The 19062-nt window shown below is 41.8% G+C and overlaps 1 protein-coding gene across 2 annotated transcripts in view; it reads right to left on the reverse strand.

The window, feature by feature from the left end:
- sha (shavenoid) overlaps positions 1-15574 on the reverse strand; it is a 156504-nt gene extending 140930 nt beyond the window's left edge. For both annotated transcript variants that reach the window (XM_070087389.1, XM_070087388.1), the window contains exon 1: positions 14151-15574. The gene's annotated coding sequence lies outside the window, so the exon portion shown is untranslated. The remainder of the gene's footprint in view (positions 1-14150) is intronic.
- Positions 15575-19062: the final 3488 nt, after the last annotated feature.

Genomic DNA, 19062 nt, shown 5'->3' on the forward strand with positions numbered 1-19062 from the left:
CCCCCAGATCCCTCACTGTCTTTAAAAGGAATCTGGGGAAATGCCTCAAGTTCCTAATCAGTAGGACCATGATGCCCACACTGGAATACGTGCAACTCGTGGTGACTACGTGGTGACTCCCAGAATCATCTACAGGTAACCTTCAAATAACCACTGGGAATACCACTACAGTTATAGCACCACTAACAATGTCACTACAGTTATTCTGTCGCAACAGTTCTGAATCACTAGCACCCAAAATTACACTCCATTATGAAAAAGTATCAATTTTTCATGATGAGGATCAATAAAAGTATCTTCCTCATCATACCAGTCACTCTCCTCACTTAAGAAGACCGTAGATCACAAAGAAGAGAAGGTTACAATACCGTGACTGGAACATTACACGAATAACCCGCACATAGGACAGTGAAACTTACGACATTTCGGTCCGACTTGAACCGAAACGTGACTTGTTAATGTACCAAGGCGCACCGAAACGTCGTCGTACGTGTGTTAAGTACCATAGATCACCGCTGTTGTTGTCGTTGTTTTCTTCAACGGGATTTTAATTTTTCCCCCGTTACCCCCGATATATAGTGAGCGTGGGAAGATGGTGGTCATCGTGGGAGTTTCTGATTATCAGAATGTCTACATTTACAGTGTTTACCTGAGTTAGTGACACACAGTTCTGACACACTGTTTATATTCACAGTGTTTACCTAAGTTAGTGACACACAGTTCTGACACACTGTTTATATTCACAGTGTTTACCTGAGTTAGTGACACACAGTTCTGACACACTGTTTATATTCACAGTGTTTACCTGAGTTAGTGACACACAGTTCTGACACACTGTTTATATTCACAGTGTTTACCTGAGTTAGTGACACACAGTTCTGACACACTGTTTATATTCACAGTGTTTACCTGAGTTAGTGACACACAGTTCTGACACATTGTTTATATTCACAGTGTTTACCTGAGTTAGTGACACACAGTTCTGACACACTGTTTATATTCACAGTGTTTACCTGAGTTAGTGACACACAGTTCTGACACTGTTTACATTCACAATAAAGTCCTAAACACCATCTGTGTTTTCAGTCCTCAGCATTACACACTCTACGACTATTAAAAATTTTGACGTCCACGTTTGCTTTCTGGAAACATAATAATCTAAATAAATCACAAAAAGGATGGGACTCGAACCGCCAGACTGTTTACATTCACAGTACATCCCCTGAGGAGGGTCGAGCCTTCAGCCACCAGCGCTACAAGACTGTGATCCTCATTTGGTTCAGGTTTCGAAGTCAAGATTCTCAGCAAGAAAACCAATATTGTCAACATTGGTAAAATTTATAACAGCAGTTTGTCAAGGGTTGGCAATACATTGTAAACTTGCTTATTTTCTAAAAAAAATATCTGAAAAATAATATGAGGACGGTACACAGCCCTCACATAAGACACTGGATTTTATGAAGACGTTTCGGTCCGATTCAGACCAGTAATTAGTCACACAAAAGCGTGAACGGGAGGAAGCCAGAATACAAGAGGGGGGTGGGGACGGGAGTAGTGTAACGAGAGGAGGGAATAGTATTATACGGATGATAGTAGTAGTAGTAGGTAGTGATAGACAAAGAAGGGTCAGAGACAGTAGTAGTAGTAGTAGTAGAGATAGAAGAGACCTTGTGGATGATGGCCTGATCAACTACGCTGTTGGTGTAGCCGCATGTAATTCAACGAAGGCATCATAGCCCAGCTGACCAGGAGATAACTTGAGAAACTCGTCCAATTCCCTCATGATGACAGCTAAAGGTCTGCTGGCAATTTTCCTCATATGAAGACAGGGTGTTTAAGAGTCTTGGTCTATACACACTTACTGAGCATACTTAGTGAAAGCTTACTTTGAAATTGGGGTATTTTTTCACCATCTGCCGCGTCTCTTGCTCTCCTAGACAGTAATTCTGTAGTGCAGTTTTGGGACTAATCCCACTAAAATTTTGCCCGTGTAAATTATGATGGAGATAATAACGTTAATTTAATACGTGTTCCTTATGTTATATTGATATTCCTTAGATAAATATTATTCGAGTATTAAGTAAAAGTGCTAAACCCAAGTGGTTATCAAATTGTATACAATACCGACAGGTTGGTAGATAAGACACATAGGCAACATTTAGGCAACTTTATTCCGAAACGTTTCGCCTACACAGTAGGATTCTTCAGTCGAGTACAGAAAGTAGGCGGGAGCAGTAGTTCCAGACTTTGAAACATATATATATATATATATATATATATATATATATATATATATATATATATATATATATATATATATATATATATATATATATATATATATATATATATATATATATATATATATATAAGTAATATTGGGAGATACGAAGCGAGGTTGTGTCAGGTAAAAGTTCTAAACACTGGCCAGCCTGTGTGTCCTGACGTCAGACCTCAGCAGCGTGTTCAAGCTCACTAACTATGCAAAATAATTTATGGAATTATTACCTAATAATCCCATGATAATTATAAGCTAACTCAGCGTAATTACTGGTACTGGAGAGCAGAGTGCGGAGGCTCGCTGTACACAGTAATTACTGCTCTTTGCTCTTGCAAGGATCATTTACACGCGAAGCTACAGAAAATTGTTATAACAAACTGCGCAGATTATAGCTAACAGATTATAGCTAACAGATTATAGCTAACAGATAATAGCTAACAGATTATAGCTAACAGATTTTAGCTAACAGATTATAGCTAACAGATTATAGCTAACAGATTATAGCTAACAGATTATAGCTAACAGATTTTAGCTAACAGATTATAGCTAACAGATTATAGCTAGCAGATTTTAGCTAACAGATTATAGCTAACAGATTTTAGCTAACAGATTATAGCTAACATATTATAGCTAACAGATTTTAGCTAACACATTATAGCTAACAGGGTCTGCCAATTGTACCTCAGCTCCCCTGGAAAGTTTTGATCCTTAATTCCTAGAATTATGCAAATTGTTAAACAGACTAGGTAAATAGGTTCGATAAATAGACTAGATAAATTGGTTAGGAAAATTGGTTCAGATATTTGTGAAGAAATTAGGTTAGGCATATAGATAAATATGTTACGAAGTGAGTTGGGTAAATTGTGCTATAGTTCATCAGTTTTGGACCAGGCTGGTCTGGACCAGGCTGGGCTAGGCTGGACCAGGCTAGGCTGAACCTGGCTGGGCTGCACCAGGCTGGGCTGGACCAGGCTGGTCTGGACCAGGCTGGGCTGGACCAGGCTGGGCTGGACCAGGCTGGGCTGGACCAGGTTGGTCTGTACCAGGCTGTCTGGACCAGGCTGGGCTAGACCAGGCTGGGCTGGAGCAGGCTGGGCTGGAAGAGGCTTGTCTGAACCTGGCTGGGCTGGACCAGGTTGGTCTGGGGAAGAGGGAAGACCAAGACAAGCGAAACAGCACAAGACTTCACGTCAACAACGTTTCACTCAGAGGAAGATTAATCAAGCTGCTATTGAGAGAAACATTGCTATGATAACGTCTTACGCTGTATCGAGCATCCCTGTCATCAAAGACAGTCCCGCTGAGTCGATCATCTTTGGTGTAAAATTGCTGACGAAGATGGTCTCATTTGTCGTTTACAGACTCTTGTTGTCGTGTTTGTGAAGGGTTCTTGATCCAGGGACTTGCGATTACCCTCCTCCATCGCGAATCAAAACCTGATTCAACAACAACAACAACAACAACAACACCAACAACAACAACAACAACACCAACAACAACAACAACAACACCAACAACAACAACAACAACACCAACACCAACAACAACAACACCAACAACAACAACAACAATAATAATAATAATAATAATAATAATAATAATAATAATAATAATAAAATTATCTTTTAATATTCAGGTGACTCGTATTTTTGTTTATATGTTTACGAGAAAGCGCTAAACCCGTCAGGCGCACGCTGCCGAAATTTTGGCGAATTGATAACTATTCTCTACTTAATAACTGAATAAAACGGTGAGCTCTTGATCCACGGATTGCGTTTGGTCCAGGGACAGTGCTTGGTCCAGGGACTGTGTCTGGTCCAGGTACTGTATTTGGTCCAGGGAATGTGCTTGGTCTAGGTACTGTGTTTGGTCCAGGGACGGTGTTTGGTCCAGGGACTGTGTTTGGTCCAGGGACTGTGTTTATTCCAGGGACTGTGTTTGGTCCAGTGACTGTGTTTGGTCCAGGGACTGTGTTTGGTCCAGGGACTGTGTTTAGTCCAGTGACTGTGTTTGGTCCAGGGACTGTGTTTGGTCCAGGGACTGTGTTTATTCCAGGGACTGTGTTTGGTCCAGTGACTGTGTTTGGTCCAGGGACTGTGTTTGGTCCAGGGACTGTGTTTAGTCCAGGGATTGTGTTTGGTCCAGGGGCTGTGTTTGGTCCAGGGACTGTGTTTGGTCCATGGACTGTGTGTGGTCCATGGACTGTGTGTGGTCCAGTTAATGTGCATTTTCCAGGGGATGTGCTTGGTTCAGGGACTGTGTTTGGTCCAGGGACTGTGTCTGGCCCAGGGACTGTGCTTGGTCCAGGGACTGGGCTTGGTCCAGAGACTGTGTTTGGTCCAGGGACTGTGTTTGGCCCATGGACTGTGTTTGGTCCAAGGAATGTGCTTGGTCTAGGTACTGTGTTTGGTCCAGTGACTGTGTTTGGTCCAGAGACTGTGATTGGCCCAGGGACGGTGTTTGGTCCAGGAACTGTTTTTGGTCCAGGGACTGTGTTTATTCCAGGGACTGTTTTTGGTTCAGGGACTGTGTTTGGTCCATTGACTGTGTTTGGTCCAAGGACTGTGTTTAGTCCAAGGACTGTGTTTGGTCCAGGGACTGTGTTTGATCCAGGGACTGTGCTTGGTCCAGGGACTGTGTTTAGTCCAGGGATTGTGTTTGGTCCAGGGGCTGTATTTGGTCCAGGGACTGTGTTTGGTCCATGGACTGTGTGTGGTCCAGTTAATGTGCATGGTCCAGAGGATGTGCTTGGTTCAGGGACTGTGTTTGGTCCAGGGACTGTGTCTGGTCCAGGGACTGTGCTTGGTCCAGGGACTGGGCTTGGTCCAGGGACTGTTTGGTCCAGGGACTGTGTTTGGCCCATGGACTGTGTTTGGTCCAGGGAATGTGCTTGGTCTAGGTACTGTGTTTGGTCCAGTGGCTGTGTTTGGTCCAGAGACTGTGTTTGGTCCAGGGACGGTGTTTGGTCCAGGAACTGTGTTTGGTCCAGGGATTGTGTTTATTCCAGGGACTGTTTTTGGTTCAGGGACTGTGTTTGGTCCAGTGACTGTGTTTGGTCCAAGGGAGGTGCTTGGTCCAGGGACTGTGTTTTGTCCAGGGACTGTGCTTGGTCCAGGGGATGTACTTGGTCCAGGGACAGTGTTTGGTCTAGGGACTGTGCTTGGTCCAGGGACTGTGCTTGTTCCAGGGACTGGGTTTGGTTCAGGGGCTGTGTTTGGTCCAGGGACTGTGTTTATTCCAGGGACTGTTTTTTGTCCAGGGAATGTGCTTGGTCCAGGGACTCTGTTTGGTCCAGTTACTGTGTTTGGTCCACTGACTGTGTTTGGTCCAGGGACGGTGTTTGGTCCAGGAACTGTGTTTGGTCTGGGGACTGTGTTTGGTCCAGGGACTATGTTTGGTCCAGGGACTGTGTTTTGTCCAGGGACTATGTTTGGTCCAGGGACTGTGTTTATTCCAGGGACTGCTTTTGGTCCAGGGAAGGTGTTTGATCCAGGGACTGTGTTTGGTCCAGGAAATGTGCTTGGTCTAGGGACTGTGTTTGGTCCAGGGACAGTGTTTGGTCTAGGGACTGTGCTTGGTCCAGGAACTGTGCTTGTTCCAGGGACTGGGTTTGGTTCAGGGACTGTGTTTGGTCCAGGGACTGTGTTTATTCCAGGGACTGTTTTTTGTCCAGGGAATGTGCTTCGTCCAGGCACTCTATTTGGTCCAGGGACTGTGTTTGGTCCAGTGACTGTGTTTAGTCCAGGGACTGTGTTTGGCCCAGGGACTGTGTTTATTCCAGGGACTGATTTTGGTTCAGGGACTGTTTTTGGTCCAGTAACTGTGTTTGGTCCAAAGACTGTGTTTGGTCCAGGGTCCACTGACTGTGTTTGGTCCAGGGACGGTGTTTGGTCCTGAGACTGTGTTTGGTCCAGGGACTGCGTTTGGTCCAGGGACTGTGTTTGGTCTAGGGACTGTGTTTGGTCCAGGGACTGTGTTTATTCCAGGGACTGCTTTTGGTCCAGGGAAGGTGTTTGGTCCAGGGACTGTGTTTAGTCCATTGAATGTGCTTGGTCTAGGGACTGTGTTTGGTCCAGGGACAGTGTTTGGTCTAGGGATTGTGCTTGGTCCAGGGACTGTGCTTGTTCCAGGGACTGGGTTTGGTCCAGGGACTGTGTTTGGTCAACGGACTGTGTTTATTTCAGGGACTGTGTTTGTTCCAGGGACTGTGTTTGGTCCAGTGACTGTGTTTGGTCCAGGGACTGTTTTTGGTCCACGGACTGTGTTTGATCCAGGGACTGTGCTTTTTCCAGGGACTGTTTGGTCCAGAGACTGTGTTTGGTCTAGGGATTGTGTTTGGTCCAGGGACTGTGTTTGGTCCAGGGACTGTGTTTGGTCCAGAGGATGTGCTTGGTCCAGGGGCTGTGTTTGGTCCAGAGACTGTGTTTGGTCTAGGGAGTGTGTTTCGTCCAGAGACTGTATTTGGTCCAGAGGATGTGCTTGGTCCAGGGACTGTGTTTGGTCCAGGGAATTTGCTTGATCCAGGGATTGTGTTTGGTCCATGGGATGTGGTTGGTCCAGGGACTGTGTTTGGTCCATGGGATGTGGTTGGTTCAGGGACTGTGTTTGATCCATGGGATGTGGTTGGTCCAGGGACTGTGTTTGGTCCAGGGACTGTGTTTGGCCTAGGGACTGTTTGGTCCAGGGACTGCTTTTGGTCCAGGGACTGTGTTTGGTCCAGGGACTGTGTTTGGTCTAGGGACTGTTTGGTCCAGGGACTGCTTTTGGTCCAGGGACTGTGTTTTGTCCAGTGAGTGTGTTTGGTTCGGGGTGATTTTGCACTTCCTTGATGAGTTGTTTTGAAAAAACTCAGCTCTGCGTAGGCTCAACATTAGGCCTAGTTTGTCAAAAAAATTATTTATCACGTGTGTTAAATTAGTTTTGCTATGATTTAATTTGCTCAGTTACCGGGAAAGTGACTATGTCACTTTCATAGTCAGTTTCCCGCTAAGAATGCAATCAAGGTCACAAAGAAAGTGATCCAGTGGGTCACAAAGACAATGATTCAATTTACTAAGAAAGTGACCCAGGTCAAGAAAGTGATCAACTAGGACACAAAATAATGACCCAGTGGGTTACTAAGAAAGTGATCCAGTAGGTTATAAAGAAAGTGATCGAGGTCACTAAAATGATTCCGTAGGTCAGTAAGAAAGTTATCCAGAAATCATAAAAAGGTGATCCAGGACACTAAGAAAGTGATCCAGGTGATTATGAAAGTGATCCAGTAGGTCACTAAGAAAGTGATCCAGTAGGTTTGTAAGAAAGTGATTCATTAGGTCATAAAGAATGATCCAGGTCAGTAAGAAAGTGCTCCAGGACACAAAGAAAGTGACCCAGGTCACTTAGAAAGTGAGCCAATACATCAGCAAGAGAGTAACATAGTAGGTCACAAAGAAAGCGATCCAGGTCAGTAAGAAAGTGAACCAATAGGTCAATAAGAATGTAACTAAGCAAAAGAAAGTCAAGTTCAGTTAGGTTTGTATACGTCACTGGCGTCCCCAGAGCCTTTCCTTCTCTCTCATTTATTTACTTATTTACCAAAGTTCTTCACAGACTTGAAATTCGCAGCTTCCATCCTTATTTATTTATCAAATTTTAGTTTATATTTGCATTTTTTATTCCCTGAGTTCATATTCACTTCCTTCTTCACTATAAAATTAACAATTTCAACATTTATATGTTGAATAAATTAGAAGTGGTTATTGTTAAAAGGTGTTATTGTTAAAAAGTGTTTATGTTAAAAAGTGTTTATGTTAAAAAGCGTTTATGTTAAAAAGTGTTTATGTTAAAAAGTGTTTATGTTAAAAAGTGTTTATGTTAAAAAGCGTTTATGTTAAAAAGTGTTTATGTTAAAAAGTGTTTAGGTTAAAAAGTATTTATATTAAAAAGTGTTTATGTTAAAAAGTGTTTGTTAAAAGTGTTTATGTTAAAAAGTGTTTGTTAAAAGTGTTTATGTTAAAAAGTGTTTATGTTAAAAGTGTTTATGTTAAAAGTGTTTATGTTAAAAAGTGTTTATGTTAAAAGGTGTTTATGTTAAAAAGTGTTTATGTAAAAGGTGTTTGTTAAAAAGTGTTTATGTTAAAAGTGTTTGTATTAAAAGTGTTATGATTACTGTTAAAAAGTCTTATGTTCATTGGTTGTTAATATCCTCTTTTCGTTTTTACAACACTCTTAGACATGTTAAATTTCCGACTATAATGAAGAATTAATCAGAATTCTGCGCTTAATTTCTTTTTTTAAGCAAATCACTTTGGTCAAAAATTTACTAAAAGTATTAAAACAAAAAAAAAATATGGTGTAGTTAAGTGGTTTTTATAGACTCAAAATCAGCATTTTTTTTAAGATGTTTTTAAGAATATTATAAAGCATAATGCAAGATAATTATTTGCCTAATGTACATAGTTTTTAATTTAAGACATACCTGGAGTTTACATGTTTATTGTCACTTAATGGGCATTATAAGCCCCTTAGTGTTTATGTTAAAAAGTGTTTATGTTAAAAAGTGTTTATGTTAAAAAGTGTTTATGTTAAAAAGTGTTTATGTTAAAAAGTGTTTATGTTAAAAAGCATTTATGTAAAAAGTGTTTATGTTAAAAAGTGTTTATGTTAAAAAGTGTTTATGTAAAAAGTGTTTGTTAAAAAATGTTTATGTTAAAAAGTGTTTGTTAAAAAGTGTTTATGTTAAAAAGCATTTATGTAAAAAGTGTTTATGTTAAAAAGTGTTTATGTAAAAAGTGTTTATGTTAAAAAGCATTTATGTAAAAAGTGTTTATGTTAAAAAGTGTTTATGTAAAAAGTGTTTATGTTAAAAGGTGTTTATGTTAAAAAGTGTTTATGTAAAAAGTGTTTGTTAAAGTGTTTATGTTAAAAAGTGTTTATGTTAAAAAGCATTTATGCTAAAAAGTGTTTATGTTAAAAAGCATTTATGTTAAAAAGTGTTTATGTTAAAAAGTGTTTATGAATATTTATGAGTGGGTCATCAATGGCCATCTGCTGGTCCATGATTTCTAACGAGTTTTAAAGACTTGTAATATCGGAGACAAGAATATCTATAAGACCTTCGAGGATAATAATGAAGATTTCATTCTGAGGTTAAATAATTTCTTTTCCTTCCCCACCTCACCCAGACTCACGTATTGTATATAACTTCTTTAATGATTACGACAGAACTGAAGATTACTCAGTTCTCTTATACCAACTCATGTATATCAACACTCAAAGAGACATTTGCTATAAATGGTTTAAAACAGAGAAGTTGAAGATTGAAACACTACCTGTTTCTGCTTTGTATTGGGCTGATGAAGCTACTATGTAGCGAAACGTTCCTTCAATAAAGATTCCCATATTTTGAGTAAGTGTCTCAATCTTCAACAGAGACATTCTCCAGCTACTCGGAGGCAACACGTGTGGCTGGAAGGCAACAAATATTGTGGCTTAGATCACTGCATTGAGCTGCAGCAACAAGAAACTGGTTATTGTGAGGTCAATGGTTTCCCTAACTTGTTATCACACAAATCGTCCAGGAGTCTGGCCGCGCATTTTTCCCAAGATTCTAGTGTCTCTAAGTCTTGTCTAGAGACGAACACATCGCAACAACTCCAACACTGATTTTTTTTCAGATAACAGCACATTTGTCACCTATCCAGCACCAACCGTCCCCAATAACGAAGTAAACAAATATATATATATATATATATATATATATATATATATATATATATATATATATATATATATATATATATATATATATATATATATATATATATATATATATATATATATATAAAATATTCACTTGGTTGAGAGCCAACAAGTTCACCTCAGCACTGAAATGACGTAACAATATTTGAAAAAAACTGACCCCATCTGTACCAGAATAAATGATGCTAATAATCGTAGACATAAGAAAAGTAAATTATGTGGATTCTATTTAGAAAGCAAACTGAAAATCAGTATGCACATCCAGAACGCACAAATAGTTTAAAAAAAAATAGTGGGTATTTTTCTCAAAGATTAGCTTCTAAGTATCGCAATCCTCAACTAATCCACAATTTAAAGAAACATCAGACGACGCTTCGGTTCGCGAATAGGATAAAAATAAAAGCTTGAAAACCAGAAGTCAGACGAAAAGACAGGAAACAACGCGCCTCAGAAGAAGTGAGAAGAACTGTTAGCTAGAGAGTTTTCTCCGCAAACTGTGATGTAGTTATTTGGGTAGAAAACTTTAGACAATATAGTTATCACAAGACTTATCTCACACGCGAGAGACAGACGAAACACACACTCAAATACAAACAATTAAACTTACTGAGTATAGACACCACTCTATTGTGCTCGATGTCTGCACATTTAATGCAAATGTTGTATCAGACCTAAAGCTCTTCCTATAGAGCTGTAATACAATACATAAACAAACTTCAAGAAATAAAAACTTCTTTGATATCCCAGATGTACAACTGAACTTAAGTACAAACATCATGGTAATGAAATATCAAAGATCACTGTACGAACATTATGCCAGTTCAGTTGTACATGATTACAATATACTGCATTATTGATTATGCAACGAAATTACTACGTCTACGTCACATCATCGTGAATCATTTAATTACATTACGCACTCTCGCAATATCCGAATTATTTGCAAAACCTTCTCTGAATTTTTCTTTAAGTTAAAACTTTTTGTTAAATATATTTTGTTAGAGAGGTTTTCCCATCCTTGAATCCGTGCTGACTTTCTCTTAGAGAATCTTCTCAAGATACTCCGGTGTCTTGAGAGAGTTCATTTTACATGTAATCTCTTAATTTTATGATAATGTACTTATTAAGGATACTGTCTTGCAGTTCTGTGACTCCTACCATTAATAGGGACCACACTGGTTTTTTCCATTTTTTGGCAGCTGTTCTACCGGGTCCCATTGTTTTACTTATATTAAAGACCCCAATGGAAATTAGTCAGTGTGTGACTTTTTTGGGTTATCCCGAGTTCTCTACATATATGCTGCCATGTATGATAATCTATGTAACTGTATTTGTGTATACCTGAGTAAACTTACTAAAAGTCATCAGTAGCTTCATATATAGTGTTGAGACTTACTAACTCCTATTAGTCTGGTCTGACTTCACTGCCTTCAGCTAGCTCTGTGATTTATTCTATGTCCTTAAATCCTCTGCAAGAACTTCATTTGCCTCTCTGTCATCCTGTGTTATCTCCCCCTCCTTCCTTCATCAGCCTTATAACTTAATCACTTGCAGTCGTTGTCTCTCTCAGTGGTTCTGCAGTTGTTCTGCATCACTTTGGCGTTTCCTGCTGTTATTTTCCAACTTTTTTTTTTTTCATCTTCCCTTCTTATTCTCGAGTATTCATTCGTAAATGTCCTGTTTTCTGTCGGTGTGTGTGTGTGTGTGTGTGTACTCACCTATTTGTACTCACCTATTTGTGGTTGCAGGGGTCGAGTCCTAGCTCCTGGCCCCGCCTCTTCACCGGTTGCTACTAGACCCTCTCTCTCCCCGCTCCATGAGCTTTATCAAACCTCGTCTTAAAACTGTGTATGGTTCCTGCCTCCACTACGTCATTTTCTAGGCTATTCCACTGCCTTACAACTCTATGACTGAAGAAATACTTCCTACTATCTCTCTGACTCATTTGTGTCTTCAACTTCCAATTGTGGCCTCTTGTTTCTGTGTCCCCTCCCTGGAACATCCTGTCCTTGTCCACCTTGTCTATTCCACGCAGTATTTTATATGTCGTTATCATGTCTCCCCTGACCCTCCTGTCCTCCAGTGTCGTCAGGCCGATTTCCCTTAATCTTTCTTCATAGGACATTCCCCTTAGCTCTGGAACTAACCTTGTTGCAAACCTTTGTACTTTCTCTAGTTTCTTGACGTGCTTTATCAAGTGCGGGTTCCAAACAGGTGCTGCATACTCCAGTATGGGCCTGACATACACGGTGTACAGTGTCTTGAATGATTCCTTACTAAGGTGTCGGAATGCTGTTCTCAGGTTTGCCAGGCGCCCATATGCTGCAGCAGTTATCTGATTGATGTGTGCTTCCGGAGACATGCTCGGTGTTATACTCACCCCAAGATCTTTCTCCTTGAGTGAGGTTTGCAGTCTTTGGCCACCTAGCCTATACTCTGTCTGTGGTCTTCTGTGCCCTTCCCCTATCTTCATGACTTTGCATTTGGCAGGATTAAATTCGAGAAGCCATTTGCTGGACCAGGTGTCCAGTCTGTCCAGGTCTCTTTGAAGTCCTGCCTGGTCCTCATCAGATTTAATTCTCCTCATTAACTTCACATCATCTGCAAACAGGGACACTTCTGAGTCTAACCCTTCCGTCATGTCGTTCACATATACCAAAAATAGCACTGGTCCTAGGACCGACCCCTGTGGGACCCCGCTCGTCACAGGTGCCCACTGTGATACATCATTACGTACCATGACTCGTTGTTGCCTCCCTGTCAGGTATTCTCTGATCCATTGCAGTGCCCTTCCTGTTATATGCGCCTGATGCTCTAGCTTCTGCACTAATCTCTTGTGAGGAACTGTGTCAAAGGCCTTCTTGCAGTCCAAGAAGATGCAATCAACCCACCCCTCTCTCTCTTGTCTTACTTCTGTTATTTTATCATAAAACTCCAGAAGGTTTGTGACACAGGATTTGCCTTCCGTGAATCCGTGCTGGTTGGCATTTATACTCCTGTTCCGTTCCAGGTGCTCCACCACTCTCCTCCTGATAATCTTCTCCATAATTTTGCATACTATACACGTCAATGACACAGGTCTATAGTTTAGTGCCTCTTTTCTGTCTCCTTTTTTGAAAATGGGAACTACATTTGCCGTCTTCCATACCTCAGGTAGTTGCCCAGTTTCCAGGGATGTGTTGAAGATTGTGGTAAGTGGTACGCACAACATATCTGCTCCCTCTCTAAGGACCCATGGAGAGATGTTGTCCGGTCCCATTGCCTTTGAGGTATCGATGTCCCTTAGCAGTTTCTTCACCTCCTCCTCATCTGTATGTATGTCGTCCAACACTTGTTGGTGTATTCCTTGTTGGTGTCCCCATCTGGTCTGTCCCCCCCAGAGTCCTTCCTGTCTCTACTGTAAATACTTCCTTAAATCTCGTGTTGAGCTCCTCACATACCTCTTGATCGTTTCTTGTGAGTTCTCCACCTTCTTTCCTCAGCCTTATCACCTGGTCCTTGACTGTTGTCTTCCTCCTAATGTGGCTATACAGCAGTTTCGGGTCAGATTTGACTTTCGATGCTATGTCGTTTTCATACTGTCGCTGGGCCTCCCTCCTTATCTGCGCATACTCGTTTCTGGCTCTTCTACTAATCTCCTTGTTTTCCTGGGTCCTATGCCTCCTGTGTGTGTGTGTGTGTGTGTGTGTGTGTGTGTGTGTGTGTGTGTGTGTGTGTGTGTGTCTGTGTGTGTGTGTGTCTGTGTGCGCGCGCGTGCGAGTGTATTCACCTTTATGTGCATACCTGCATATGGTTGCAAGGACCGATACACAGCTCCTGGTTCCGCCTCTTCTCTGGTCGTTACTAGACCCACTCATTCAGGAGCCTTATCATACCTCTTCTTAAAACTGTGTGTGTGTGTTTACTCACCAAGCTATGTTTACCGTAGTTAATACTGAGTTCCTTTCTCGCGCACCCGCAATCATCCATGCATATGTATGAGGCTTCTCATCCAACAATGGACGCTCTGGTGTTTATCAGTTAATTCTTCCACATCTTAGACCCACAACTTACTTCAAGTTTTAACTGTATATTCATACATGGCTGGTATAATTAAACTTGTAAATAACACGAAAATAATGCTTACCACGCAGATATTCTCCATCTTCGTAAATTGTTTCTATGATGGATTGATTGTGTATCTTCCAAGTTACTAACAATGTTTTCTTGACAAATTTCAGTGTTTATCTTCCGGGTTGGCAATAATGTGTCACTGACTTCACGTATTTTTTGACTGAGTACTCAGTTATCTTTGGGCTATGTATGTTTTTCGTGTGCGTTGAGGTGGTAGTGTGAGGTAGTGTTGGGTGTTGTGGTGGTCGTGTCTAGTGTTGTGGTGGTCGTGTCTGGTGTTGCAGTGGTCGTGTCTGGTGTTGCAGTGGTCGTGTTTGATGTTGTGGTGGTCGTGTCAGGTGTCGTGGTGGCCTTGTCAGGTGTTGTGGTCGTGTCTGGTGTTGTGGTAGTCGTGTCCGGTGTTGTGGTGATCGTGTCTGGTGTTGTGGTGGTCGTGTCTGGTGTTGCAGTGGTCGTGTCTGATGTTGTGGTGGTCGTGTCAGGTGTCGTGGTGGCCTTGTCAGGTGTTGTGGTCGTGTCTGGTGTTGTAGTAGTCGTGTCCGGTGTTGTGGTGGTCGTGTCTGGTGTTGTGGTGGTTGTGCTTGGTGGTGCAGTGGTCGTGTCTGCTGTTGTGGTGGTCGTGTCAGGTGTTGTGATCGTGTCTGATGTTGCGGTGGTCGTGTCTGGCGTTGTGGCAGTTGTGTCTGGTGTCGTGGTGGCCGTGTCTTTTGTTGGGGTGGTTGTGCCTGGTGTTGCTGTGGTCCTGTCTGGTGTTGTGATGGTCTTGTCAGCTGTTGTGGTCGTGTCTGGTGTTAAGGTGGTCGTATCTGGTGTTGGGGTTGTGGTGTTTGGTGTTGTGGTGGTCGTATCTGGTGTTGTGGTGATCGTGTTTGGTGTTGTGGCGATCGTGTCTGGTGTTGCTGCGGTGTTGTGAACGTATTGCCTGGCGTTGTAAACGTATTGCCTGGCGTTGTGAACGTATTGCCTGGTGTTGTGAACGTAGTGTTCGGTATTATGAATGTAGTGTCTGGTGTTATGATTGTAGTGTCCGGTGGTGCTGATGTAGTGTTTGGCTCTGGAACATAAATGTCTGGAGTTGTGAAGGAAGGGAGCCCAAAGATTTTTTTTTCGGGCGGTGGATCACATTGATGTCTACTCTAAACGTTTTTCCATGTTTTTCTTCACAAAACTGTCTAAGGCGAGCATCCGGCTTACCTTCCCATACTGCAGATCAATTTCACAATACCATTGCTTTATACCAATGCATCTTTCCACTCAGTCCACATTTCACTACCAAAGTTTCTCACAAAAAATACGTATGCATTATCTCTGTATATTGCTAGTTTTATGTACACAGGAGGAGTGTAAGTCGTGCTAAACACGGTTTTGTTGGTTAGTAGACAGTTTCTGTCAGGTCGAGGATAGGCGGAGTGACGTACACACTCCCTCAACCACTTCCACGCGACTACTAACACCACCTGTTGCATCTTCCCCTCTGCTCCCCACGCCATTCCTACACCACATCCAATCGCTCCCCATCCCCCCATCCACCCCACATCCAGCTGCTTCACATTCTTTATTCCTAACCCAGGTTAGGCTAGGTAACAGTCGGCTGGATACGAGCTGACTCAAGAAATCGTAATGACACGATTGCAAACAAACCATACCCCGGCCGGGTTTGAACCCGCGGTCATAGTCTCAAAACTCCAGCCCGTCGCGTTAGCCACTAGACCAGTTAGCCACAATAAGATTCATCCAACTAGGTATATTTCTACACCATAGGAAGGTTAGCACAGGCACCACTGTGACCACAAATGCTCCCTGGAAAAATATATGGACAAATTTCCCCTCCCATGCTGCCCCCTCCCCACTAAACAGTAAAAATAGGCGCCTTTGATTTAGTTGACTGTGTTATGGTTTGCATCCAGAGGGAAAATATGTCAGAAAACTCCAGTTCTGCTGTACACACACACACACACACACACACATATATATATATATATATATATATATATATATATATATATATATATATATATATATATATATATATATATATATATATATATATGCAATAAAATCACAGTAAACAGGTGATATCAGAATATGCAAAACAACCATTGAGAGAGAGAGAGAGAGAGATAGAGAGAGAGAGAGAGAGCACAAGATCTCTCACACTCTCGGGTATCGTCAGGAGCTATGTAACTAGCAACAGATAGGAGGGTAAAATTCTCTCAGTGACAAGGTAGAAGTGTGTGAGTGTCGACCCGTAACACTGTAGGGCCGCTGGTCACCCGCACCTCTCCTACCATGGACTATCCCAACTTCAGTACTCGATTAAGATGACTCAGGAGCTGAATGCAGTTTTTAGCCATGCTAGGACTTGCAGTTCTCCGCCGTGGTGGACAGCAGCTCAAGTAATTGTACCCAATATTTCCCTCATGGAAAGGAACATAGTTGAATCTTTTCTCATGAAACATAATGGGAATGCCATGTATAATTCTATTCATGGATTGTACAACCTCGACTGCTATTTAGTAGAGTCAATTATGCACAGTCTTGAGTTGGTGATTGGTGTTCCTGACTGGTGTTCCTGACTGGTGTTCCTGATTGGTGTTTCTGATAGCATCGCAATTTCTTCTCTTATATCAATTAATGTTAAAGTGAAGATATCTTCACTGGCATAAAGTTAGAGGAAGAAGCGAAGTTTCTATTTTATAGAAATATGACCATCAACACTTCCTTGTGCTACGCTGCCATAGAATTAGTGACTTACGCACTCTGCTATCAGCGTATGTGTCTGTCTGCGTAACTGTTTTTTTTTTTCTTTTTTTTTTTTACACAGGGTTTGACAAGGTTAGGTTAAGGATCCCTAGCTTTATTGGCAAGCTAAGAGCTGTTACCTACATCAGCTCATTTGGAAGCATTTTTATTGTTATGAAACATATAAGTAGGGAACAGGATGAAGTTGAAGCCATCTGTGGGCCAGCATTTTCATCTCCCAAGGTTTCATTTTATATTTTTTTGTAAGTCTATCTATCTCTCTCTCTTCTTTCTTTCTTTCTTTCTCTCTCTCTCTCTCTCTCTCTCTCTCTCTCTCTCTCTCTCTCTCTCTCTCTCTCTCTCTCTCTCTCTCTCTCTCTCTCTCTCTCTCTCTCTCTCTGCATCTATCTCATATATCTGTTTATCTAACCCTTTCTCTCTTAATTTTTTTCCTCCACCAAGATAAAAAAAAAAAACATTACCAGGGACTGATCCCCGAGACAGATGAGGAAGATCTCTTTCCTAGCGTTAATGCTATCCATGCTCTGGTGTGCACCTCAGTGGTGCCTTCCCAAGAGACAGCTTAGAAAACTTTGGTTCCTGGATCTCGTGCTGTCAGTCAGTACCTGACGTGTCTTCACTTCCCCCCCCACACAAAGTCAATCACTGGAGCTGGTCTCGTGACACGCGCTTCTCCCTCACCTGCTTGGAAATTGCTGCCTTGTAGTTCACAATTCACGGCCAAATCACTTTACCTTCATTATCATCTGGCTCAAATAGCTACCATGAGGAGAGAACAATTCTGATTCACGTGCTGTGTAATAATGCTAGGTGATTTGCATGCCAGGTTTTGGAATATGTGGGTACGTGGTATGAGAGAGAGAGAGAGAGAGAGAGAGAGAGAGAGAGAGAGAGAGAGAGAGAGAGAGAGAGAGAGAGAGAGAGAGAGAGAGAGAGAGAGAGAGAGAGAGAGAGAGAGAGAGAGAGAGAGAGAGAGAGAGAGAGAGATAGTGTTAGCGTGTCTCCCGCTAGTTCACCTACTAAAATCTATTTTCTGGGTGGACCTTCCCTTACTGGACTTCCTGTGTAATTCAGGATCTTCCGCCAGGGTGCTGATGGCCACCGCTACCAAAGTACTGAATAGGTATTACAATGTTCGAAGCTCCGAAGCTCTTCCTAGTCTATCGTTAATGGAATCCAATAATTGCAAAGTCTTCCTCAAGCTTCTCTCAAAAACCGAAGCGTTTTAACACTGTTCACTTTAGAACTGAAGACTGTTCCAGTGCTCTTCAAGTCTATTCTCGATAAATCCTTTAACTTCAACTTATGCATTAACCTCGTTAATTCTACGTTTTAGGAATAATAATAAATTCACCGATTAAACAAGAAGAACTTAAATGCAATTTCTAATTTACTGCTGGACGTTTGACTGTGTCGCCCCCTGGAAGATGTACAGCTAAATATTGCTGTTATTACAGCTAGTGATCAGGAAAACACTGCTGCAATCACAGCCACTGATCAGGAAAACACTGTTGCAATCACAGCTAGTGATCAGGAAAACACTGTTGCAATCACAGCTAGTGATCAGAAAAACACTGTTGCAATCACAGCCACTGATCAGGAAAACACTGTTGCAATCACAGCTAGTGATCAGGAAAACACTGTTGCAATCACAGCTAGTGATCAGGAAAACACTGTTGCAATCACAGCTAGTGATCAGGAAAACACTGCTGCAATCACAGCCACTGATCAGGAAAACACTGCTGCAATCACAGCTAGTGATCAGGAAAACACTGCTGCAATCACAGCCACTGATCAGGAAAACACTGTTGCAATCATAGCTAGTGATCAGGAAAACACTGCTGCAATCACAGATAGTGATCAGGAAAACACTGTTGCAATCATAGCTAGTGATCAGGAAAACACTGTTGCAATCACAGCTAGTGATCAGGAAAACACTGCTGCAATCACAGATAGTGATCAGGAAAATACTGTTGCAATCACAGCTAGTGATCAGGAAAACACTGCTGCAATCACAGCTAGTGATCAGGAAAACACTGCTGCAATCACAGCTAGTGATCAGGAAAACACTGCTGCAATCACAGCTAGTGATCAGGAAAACACTGCTGCAATCACAGCTAGTGATCAGGAAAACACTGCTGCGATCACAGCTAGTGATCAGG

The sequence above is a fragment of the Cherax quadricarinatus genome, chromosome 21 (genome assembly GCF_038502225.1).
Source record: "Cherax quadricarinatus isolate ZL_2023a chromosome 21, ASM3850222v1, whole genome shotgun sequence".
In the NCBI taxonomy this organism is placed as follows: Eukaryota; Metazoa; Arthropoda; class Malacostraca; order Decapoda; family Parastacidae; genus Cherax; species Cherax quadricarinatus.